The sequence below is a fragment of the Bos indicus x Bos taurus genome, chromosome 21 (assembly GCF_003369695.1).
Source record: "Bos indicus x Bos taurus breed Angus x Brahman F1 hybrid chromosome 21, Bos_hybrid_MaternalHap_v2.0, whole genome shotgun sequence".
In the NCBI taxonomy this organism is placed as follows: domain Eukaryota; kingdom Metazoa; phylum Chordata; class Mammalia; order Artiodactyla; family Bovidae; genus Bos; species Bos indicus x Bos taurus.
In genome coordinates this window covers 25214388-25225305 of record NC_040096.1, presented here as the reverse complement: position 1 = coordinate 25225305, position 10918 = coordinate 25214388, and positions in this window count along the sequence as shown.

Genomic DNA, 10918 nt, shown 5'->3' with positions numbered 1-10918 from the left:
TCCCTGAGTCGGGAAGATCCCATGGAGAAGGAAATAGCAACCCACCCCAGTATTCTTGCCTGGAAAATACCACGGACAGAGGAGCCTGGTGGGCTCCAGACCATGGGGTCCCAAAGACAGAGAGACTGAGCACTAACTATTGAATATACACAGGATTTAAAGGAATTTTCTCCCGTGGTTCACCTACTCAAAAAGTCTGTCGTGTGCTTAGCTGCAAAATGGGGAGAATAAGACCACCTTCCCATGGGTTCCCTGTGAGAATTGCACAGGCTGAATGGTGAACTGGTGCTCAACACACAGTTAAGGAGGATACATACCAAAGTTCTTACCTTGGCATTTGAAGTCCTTGCACAAATAGCCCCCAACCGTCCCTCCAGACTTTATACTTGTCCCCATGCCTTTCTAAATTCTGCCCACCCCCCCCCCCCCGTGAACAGACGGTGTACCCAATGAGTTCCAGACCCCTCTCCATTTATCTGACTCCAGTTTCTCCTTCAACCTTCCCTTAACACAGCCCCTTCTCTAACCACAGAAACCCACAAAGAACCCTCACTCCATTTGTCTGTATAGCATCTGCTCTGCACTACTCCTGAAAATATCGAAGAAAGGGGTAGGAGCCTCCTGCCGACGCCACCACCACACCAAAACTCTGAAGTACACGACTTGTTTTAACGTTTTGAATACAAAATATTTTTAAATTATTCAATAATTCAAAACACGTTTAATATAAAAATGAGGACAGTGAGACTTGCCCTGGGTCTGTGCTTCCAGGGCAAGGGACCCAGGCTGAATCTCTAGTCAAGGAAATAAGATCCTGCAGGCCACCCTAGGTAACCAAAAAACAAGCAAACAAAAAGCAGAAAAACAAAACAAGGCTATGGACTAGTCAGCTATTGCTCTAGGCTCTAGGCTCTTCTGTTCATGGAATTCTCCAGGTAGGAATACTGGAGTGGGTTGCCCTTCCATGCTCCACGGGATCTGCCTCTTGGAGGGATTGAACTGAAGTCTCCTGTACTACAGGTAGATTCTTTACCATCTGAGCCACCAGGGAAGCCCTATGTTCTCCCCCCCCCCCCCCCCCCCCCGCCCCTTATGTTCTTTACTTATCTGCAAAATATACCTCGTTGGCTTAAAAATCAGGTACTATGCTTGAAGCTTTAAAAACAATAAAGTGAAGATAGAAAAAAGACCCTTTCCCACCTCAGTCCCTTATCTGTTCCTACCTCCAACAAAGGTAAAGCTATTAAAAGTTGTTTAGTATCCTAGCAGCCTCATTGCCTTCTTTCTCCAAATTTTTTAAAGTTAATCTTTTTGCCTTTATGTTTTAATTATAAAAATAATATTTACTATTTGAGTCTCCCACAGTGCAACAATTTAGAGACATAAAATATAGGGCAAAATTTGAGGAACCTTTTATTTTTCCTCATTTTCCTCCCCATCATTTTGCAGGGACATTTTTCTCTCTAATTGTTTTTTTCTCTTTACCATAAATGGACTGTATATACTGTTCTCTGTCTTCTTTTTTAACTTCATAATATGGCTAGGGAGTTACTGAAATTACATGTGTCCGTCTCACATTTTTGATTGTGATGTAGTATAAGTAGACTATATTTACCCAACCTTGGTTCTGTTGCCTGTAGCTTTTTCACTGTTAGAAATGTATGCCTTTCAACCTAAATCTTTGTGCCTGTTGTTTTTACACTTTCAGGACCCTAGATGTAGGGTCCTAAACTTAAATTTAATGAATACATAATAAAAAATAAATTTAAATTTGTCAAAGTCTTCATCAACTTACATTTCAAACAACAATTTAAAAGAGGACCTGATCCCCACATCCTTGCCAAACATGGTATTATCTGTCTCTCAAAACGTGTTTTAATAAAAGAGGAAGTCATGTGCACAGGAAGCCAGACATCAAAGACAATATACTTCAACGATGGCATTAGAAGTCTGGATATTGGTTAGCTGGGTTGGAAGGGGGAACTGACTAGAAAGGAGCATTAGGGAACTTCAGGGTGCTAGAAATGTTCTATGACCTTAATCTGGTGTGGTTCCATGGGTGTTTACACATGAAAAAATTTTTCAAGTTGTACACTCACTAGTAATGCGCTTTAATACAACACCTATCGGTTCACTTCAGTCGCTCAGTCGTGTCAGACTCTTTGTGACCACATGAACCACAGTACGCCAGGCCTCCCTGTCCATCACCAACTCCCGGAGTTCACCCAAACCCATGTCCATTGAGTCGGTGATGCCATCCAACCATCTCATCCTCTGTCATCCCCTTCTCCTTCTGCCCTCAATCTTTCCCAGCATCAGGGTCTTTTCCAATGAGTCAGCTCTTCACATCAGGTGGCCAAAGTATTGGAGCTTCAGCTTCAACATCAGTCCTTCCAATGAATACCCAGGACTGATCTCCTTTAGGATGGACTGGTTGGATCTCCTTGCAGTCCAAGGACTCTCAAGAGTCTTTTCCAACACCACAGTTCAAAAGCATCAATTCTTCAATGCTCAGCTTTCTTTATGGTCCAACTCTCACATCCATACATGACCACTGGAAAAACCATAGCCTTGAAAAGACGGACCTTTTTTGACAAAGTAATGTCTCTGCTTTTTAATATGCTGTCTAGGTTGGTCATAACTTTCCTTCCAAGGAGTAAGCATCTTTTAATTTCATGGCTGCAATCACCATCCGCAGTGATTTTGGAGCCCCCCAAAATAAAGCCAGCCACTGTTTCCACTGTTTCCACATCTATTTGCCATGAAGTGATAGGACCGGATGCCATGATCTTAGTTTTCTGAATGTTGAACTTTAAGCCAACTGTTTTACTCTCCTCTTTCACTTTCTTTTTTTCTTTTTTCTCTTTCACATTCATCAAGAGGCTTTTTAGTTCTTCTTCACTTTCTGCCATAAGGATGGTGTCATCTGCATATCTGAGGTTATTGATATTTCTCCCAGCAATCTTGATTCCAGCTTGTGCTTCCTCCAGCCCAGCGTTTCTCATGATGTACTCTGCATAGAAGTTAAATAAGCAGGGTGACAATATACAGCCTTGACGTACTCCTTTTCCTATTTGTAACCAGTCTGTTGTTCCATGTCCAGTTCTAACAGGTGCTTCCTGACCTGTATACAGGTTTCTCAAGAGGCAGGTCAAGTGGTCTGGTACTCCCATCTCTTTCAGAATTTTTCAGTTTCTTGTGATCCACACAGTCAAAGGCTTTGGCATAGTCAATACAGCAGAAATAGATGTTTTTCTGGAACTCTCTTGCTTTTTCGATGATCCAGTGGATGTTGGCAATTTGATCTCGGGTTCCTCTGCCTTTTCTAAAACCAGCTTGAACATCAGGAAGTTCACGGTTCACATATTGCTGAAGCCTGGCTTGGAGAATTTTGAGCATTACTTTACTAGCATGTGAGATGAGTGCAATTGTGCGGTAGTTTGAGCATTCTTTGGCATTGCCTTTCTTTGGGATTGGAATGAAAACTGACCTTTTCCAGTCCTGTGGCCACTGCTGAGTTTTCCAAATGTGCTGGCATATTGAGTGTAGCACTTTCACAGCATCATCTTTCAGGATTTGAAGTAGCTCAACTGGAATTCCATCACCTCCACTAGCTTTGTTTGTAGTGATGCTTTCTAAGGCCCACTTGACTTCACATTCCGGGATGTCTGGCTCTAGGTCAGTGATCACACCATCATGATTATCTGGGTTGTGAAGATCTTTTTTGTACAGTTCTTCTGTGTATTCTTGCCACCTCTTCTTAATATCTTCTGCTTCTGTTAGGTCCATACCATTTCTGTCCTTTATCGAGCCCATTTTTGCATGAAATGTTCCCTTGGTATGTGACATAATGTTGTCCACTGGATAAGGGAATGGCAAACCACTTCAGTATTCTTGCCTTGAGAACCCCATGAACCGTATGAGAAGGCAAAAAGATAGGACACTGAAAGATGAACTCCCCAGGTCGGTAGGTGCCCAGTATGCTACTGGAGATCAGTGGAGAAATAACTCCAGAAAGAATGAAGGGATGGGGCCAAAGCCAGTTGTGGATGGGACTGGTGATAGAAGCAAGGTTCAATGTTGTAAAGAGCAATATTGCCTTGCATAGGAACCTGGAATGTTAGGTCCATGAATCAAGGTAAATTGGAAGGAGTCAAACAGGAGATGGCAAGAGTGATCGTCGACATTCTAGGAATCAGTGAACTAAAATGGACTGGAATGGGTGAATTTAACTCAGATGACCATTATACCTACTTCTGCGGGCAGGAATCCCTTAGAAGAAATGGAGTAGCCATTGTAGTCAACAAAAGAGTCTGAAATGCAGTACTTGGATGCAATATCAAAAACGACAGATGATCTCTGTTCATTTTCAAGGCAAACTATTCAATATCACAGTCTAATCTAAGTCTATGCCCCAACCAGTAATGCTGAAGAAGCTGAAGTTGAATGGTTCTATGAAGACCTACAAGACCTTCTAGAATTAACACCCAAAAAAGATGTCCTTTTCATTATAAGGGACTGGAATGCAAAAGTAGGAAGTCAAGAAACACCTGGAGTAACAGGCAAATTTGGCCTTGGAGTACAGAATGAAGCAGGGCAAAGGCTCATAGAGTTCTGCCAAGAGAAAGTACTGGTCATAGCAAACACCCTCTTCCAACAACACAAGAGAAGACTCTACACATGGACATCACCTGATGGTCAACACCAAAATCAGATTGATTATATTCTTTGCAGCCAAAGATGGAGAAGCTCTACACAGTCAGCAAAAACAAGATGGGGAGCTGACTGTGGCTCAGATCATGAACTCCTTATTGCCAAATTCAGACTTAAATTGAAGAAACCACTAGACCATTCAGGTATGACCTAAATCAAATAGCTTATGACTATACAGTGGAAGTGAGAAATAGATTTAAGGGACTAGATCTGATAGACAGAGTGCCTGATGAACTATGGATGGAGGTTTGTGACATTGTACAGGAGACAGGAATCAAGAGCATCCCCAAGAAAAAGAAATGCAAAAAAGCAAAATGGCTGTCTGAGGAGGCCTTACAAATAGCTGTGAAAAGAAGACAAGTGAAAAGCAAATGAGAAAAGGAAAGATATAAGCATCTGAATGCAGAGTTACAAAGAATAGCAAGGAGAGATAAGAAAGCCTTCCACAGCGATCAATGCAAAGAAATAGAGGAAAACCACACCTATATCATACCATAAAAATACCTTAAAAAATCACCTTTAGATTTTATTATGAAAATGTCAAATGTACAAAAAAATAGAACAAGATATTACATATCATTTTAATTCAACAACTGTGCGTATTTTCCCATATTTGCTTTATATATGTGTGTGTGTGTTGTGTGTGTGTATAAAGACATCAGGGCCTATTATGCCGGATTTCTTTGGTGTGTACTTCTGAAATAGAAAGGCATTCTCCTGCATACCACAATACCATTATCACACCCAACCCAATTAACCATAATTCCCTAAAATTAGGTAATTCCTGTTTCACATTTCCTCACCTGTTCCTAAAATTTTTTATGTTTCTTTGCTTGTTGCTTTTTTTTTCCAAAACAGGATCTATTAAATGACAGTGTATTGCATTTGGCTGTTAAATTTCTTAAATCTTTTAATCTAGACAGAAAGTTCTTAATGTAGGAGTCCATGGATACCATCAAAAGGTCCATGAACTTGGATGGGAAAAAAAATTACATTTTATTGTCATCAAATTCAAGGTGAAATTTAGCATTTCTTTTCATTATAAATAAAGGTAACAAACCATGATAAAATCAGCAGCACCTGTGTTTTTATCACAATAAAAATAGGTTTTTTTCATTATCACTTTAGTTCTTGCATATATCTCAGAGATATTATTTACAGTTATCATTGTTTTGAAATTACTAAAGTTACTAGATCTTGCCTGTGCATGCTGAGTTCTGTTCAACTCTTTTCAACCCCTATAGCCCTCCAGGTTCCTCTATCCATGCAATTTCGCAGGCAAGAATACTGGAGTGGGTTGCCATTTCCTCTTCTAGGGGATCTTCCCGACCCAGGGATGGAACCAGAGTCTCCTGCTTGGCAGGCAAATTCTTTATCACTGAGCCACCTGGGAAGCTGAAATTAATGACAACTACTTAATGCAAGGTATCCTAAAATAAATTTAAAATAAAAATCACCTCCCCAGTAGAACACTGACTGCATTTGCTTCCTGGGGCTACCATAACAGAATACCACGCTGGATGGCTTAAACAACACATGTATTGTCTCACAGTTCTGGAGGATAGAAGTTCAAGAGCCAGGTGTTGGTAGGGTTGCTTCTTTCAGGAGGCCCTGAGGGAGAATCTGTCCCAGCATTTTCCCTCAGCTTTTTTATTTTTAAAAAATATTTATTTAGTTATTTTTGTTGTGCTGGATCTTAGTTGTGGAATGAAGAATCCTTAGTTGCAGCATTTGGCATTTAGTTCCCCAGCCAGGAATGGAATCCCGGGCCCCTTGCATTGGGAACTCGGAGTCTTAGCTACTGAGCCACCAGGGAAGTTCCAGCTTTTGTGTTTTTTTTTTTTTTCAGCTTTTGTGTTTTTTTGCTAGCAATCATTATCATGTCTTGGTTTATAAACTCATCACCCTGATCTCTGCCTTCATTTCATATGGCACTCTCCTATGTGTCCAAACGTGCATTTCTAGGGGCATGCCTGTGTCATTTCCCTCTTTTATAAAGACACTAGTCATATTGGATTAAGTGTACATTCTATTCTGATATGCCTTCTTCTTATTACATCTGCAACAACTCTATTGCCAAATGAGGTCACATTCTGAAATATTAGGGGTTAGGACTTCAATGAATGAATATCAGGAGAACACAAATTCAACCCATATCACTGATCTTCAATTTAAAATAGATGTATACTTAAAAGTAATATATTATCTTCATTGACTTCTCATCAGTTTACCAGCTTGGTTTTTCTCTGACAGAGTTTGCCTTTTGAAAAATTGTACCTTACTTCGCATCACCTAGAGACGGAGGGTTCTTTTGTAATAATAGAAGTACTTAGGGATCTTCATTTTCAATTGCAAATTTTTCCATGTGTTACTTTCAAAGTCTGAAATTGTATCTTGAACTGCTGATAATAACATGATAATTTTGGAGAATGTTTGATAATTACTGGGAATGACAGAAAATATTTCAGATAAGAAAAGAATTTATCGTTCTGAACATAAAAGCAGGAGTAATACCCAAGTCTCTCGGGTCTCTTGCATTGGCAGACAGATTCTTTACCACTGAGACACCGTGGAAGCATGTTTTGAGATATGTTTTTTTTTTTTAGTTGAAGTCTTAGTTCAGTTCAGTTCAGTTCAGTTGCTCAGTTGTGTCTGACTCTTTGCAACCCCATGAATTGCAGCAGGCCAGGCTGGAGAAGGCGATGGCACCCCACTGCAGGATTCTTGCCTGGAAAATCCCATGGACAGAGGATCCTGGTCGGCTGCAGTCCATGGGGTGGCTAAGAGTCAGACACGGCTGAGCAACTTCACTTTCACTTTCATGCATTGGAGAAGGAAATAGCAACCCACTCCAGTGTTCTTGCCTGGAGAATCCCACGGTCGGGGGAGCCTGGTGGGCTGCCGTCTGTGGGGTCGTATGGAGTCGGACATGACTGAAGCGACTTAGCAGCAGCAGGCCTCCCTGTCCAACACCAACTCCCGGAGTCCACCCAAACTCATGTCCATTGAGTCGGTGATGCCATCCAACCATCTCATCCTCTGTCATCCCCTTCTCCTTCTGCCCTCAATCTTTCCCAGCGTCAGGGTCTTTTCCAATGAGTCAGCTCTTCATATAAGGTAGCCAAAGTATTGGAGTTTCAGCTTCAGCATCAGTCCTTCCAATGAACACCTAGGACTGATCTCCTTTAGATTGGACTGGTTGGATCTCCTTGCAGTCAAAGGGACTCTCAAGAGTCTTCTCCAACACCACAGTTCAAAAGCATCAATTCTTCAATGCTCAGCTTTCTTTACGGTCCAACTCTCACATCCATACATGACCACTGGAAAAACCATAGCCTTGACAAGATGGACCTTTGTTGACAAAGTAATGTCTCTGCTTTTTAATATGCTGTCTAGGTTGGTCATAACTTTCCTTCCAAGGAGTAAGCGTCTTTTAATTTCATGGCTGCAGTCACCATCTGCGGTGATTTTGGAGCCCCCAAAAATAAAGTCTCTCACTGTTTCCCCATCTATTTGCCTAGTTGATTTATAACGTATTAATTTCTGTTCTACAGCAATTCAGTTATACATATATATATATATATATATATTCTTTCTTATGCTCTTTTCCATTATGGTTCATCACAGGATATTGAATGAGATATGCTTTGAGACTCCAGTACTGCTGCTGGAAATATGTTCAGTTTGGGTTAAAAACTTAGGGAAAAAAAAAAAGAATTAAGAATGCCCTGTGTCTGTTCTTAATAGCTCCCTGATTAATCACTGAAACACTGAAATAATCTCACAGTGATTTAAACAGCCTATAATAGTCACTATCCCTTCCCAAAGGCATAAAGTAAATTGATTTACTTAGAGGAATTCAAGGATATGAAGTAAATATGCACAGTATAAACCCTGTGAATTAGAGTTGATCTCTGAACTAATTTTCAGTATTGAGAGCATAAAGTTAAAATTATGCGTTTCAAACATTTTGACAAAAATCACTTCAGAAATATTTATGAACCCTTTCAATTTCATTACTCTTTCATGTCTTCTGTCTCCTAATCTTTGGCATTCCGCTGCCCTTGGAATAGGCCACTCCATAACAAATATTTTCCTACACAGATAATCTTTAACTGTGTATATATCATATGAAATTGTTTACTAGCTTCATTGTTCCCTGTTTTAACTTGTTCAGTTGTAGTAGTTTTTAATGCACTGAATTGTGTGAAAATAAAAAACTCTGAACTGAAATCAGTTATATGTTGAGTTGTTTGAAAATAAGATCCTCTGGATTGAGATCAATTATTATGAAGGATGAGAATTGATAGTGAATTTGAAAAGTTTGGGAGAACAACCACCCAAAGTGGGACTCAAACCCTCAACCCTGGGATTAAGAGTTCAACACTCTACTGACTGAGCTAGCCAAGGAGCTAAAAATGGTCCTTTTCCTATGTCTTCTCCAAGTAATAAGGTCAGTTTAACTTGTTCCAAGACTTATATTTTCCATTTAACTTTTTTTCTCATAATTTTTTGGGTACAGTTTTTACTACTCTCAGAATTGTGTTTCATTTCTGATTCTGTGCACATAAACTTTTATTGTTTAATAAAGTATGTAAGCAGGCCTCTAGTGGTCAGTGGTGAAGCCGGCTGATGCAGGCAATTCTGAACTACTGCCAGGAGAACCGATCTTTTCCACTTTCTAGAAAAGATCAGAATACAAAACACAGCTGCAGAGCGGGCTGGCCTCTCTAGGCCCTGAGTGGCTTTGTGATTTCTGGAATTTTTCTGTCGCAGGAGGTGGTTTCATGAAGCTATGCCTCATTGTTCACATATAAGAAGATTATTAAAAATGATAAACTGAGAGACTGTGATTGACATGTATACACTACTATATATAAAATACACAACTAATGAAGACCTACTGCACAGCACAGACAGCTCTATTCAATGTTCTGTGGTTACTTAAATGGGAGAGAGGAGAACTCTAAAAAAGAGAAGATACATGTATGCATATGGGGGCTTGTTTGGTGGCTCAGTGGTAAGGAACCTGTCTGCCAATGCAGGAAATGTGGGTTCCTGGGTTGGAAGATCTCCTGGAAGAGGAAATGGCAGCCCATTCCAGTATTCTTGCCTGGGAAATCCCATGGACAGAGGAGCCTGACAGCTACAGTCCAAGGGGTCGCAAAGAGTTGGACAGGACTTAGTGACTAAAACCACCTCGTATATACATATAGCTGATTCACTCTGCTGTACAGCAGAAACTAACACAACATTGTATAGCAACTATACTCCAATAAAAATTAATTTTTAAAAAAGGCATTGCTATAATCCAGTATTTAGGGGAAAACAAACAGAAGTACCAAACATTAAAAAAAAAAAAAGCTAATGAAATCTCAGAAATAAATTGAATTAATTATGATGGTTGCTCACACATAGAGCTAATAATAAAAGGTAAAGACATTTATCCTATAGTGTGTGGGAAGGGACCATTATTCCAAACCTCTCTCCACTAAAATGAAAAAAAATTAGACATTTATTCTGCTTTTTCAGTAGGAACTGCAGTTTCCAGTAATCAAACAGACCCAGTTGATGAGGGAGTGCTCTACTTTTTAGGGTAGGGGGAATGTAGGATTAGAAAAAGCATAAATTGGCAAATCCCAGGATTATCCATTGAGGTTAAACCCTCAATTAGTCGATAAGGTTCAGGCAGGGTCAAAGCAACACTACACAGGTTACTTCCTAGACCAGGGTCCCCAACCTCTGGGATCTCATGCCGGATAATCTGAGCTGAGTTGATGCGATGAGGATAGAAATAAAGTGCATAGTAAACATTAATGCACTTGAATCATCCCAAAACCATCCCCTTGACCCCTGACCATGGAAAAATTGTCTTCCACAAAACCAGTCCCTGGTGCCAAAAAGGTTTTGCCAATGGTTTGCTAATCTTCAATGAGATTGTGTGTCTTTAGTGGTGATATAACAAAGTACACAAGCCCAATGGTAATTATTTATGCTAGCCAAAAAATGTTTTATGTGGATCCATCAACCATTAGATATTAATTCCAGTTATAGGAAATAAAGAGAGATGAGAAACCAAATGAACAACAGCACAAGGAAGCAAGAGCAAAAAAATCAGAAAGTGGGAAATTCTGCAGGACAACCAACCAGGTGTCTTCAACAAGTAAGTACTGTATTTTCTAAAACTATCTTCTAAGTTAAAAGA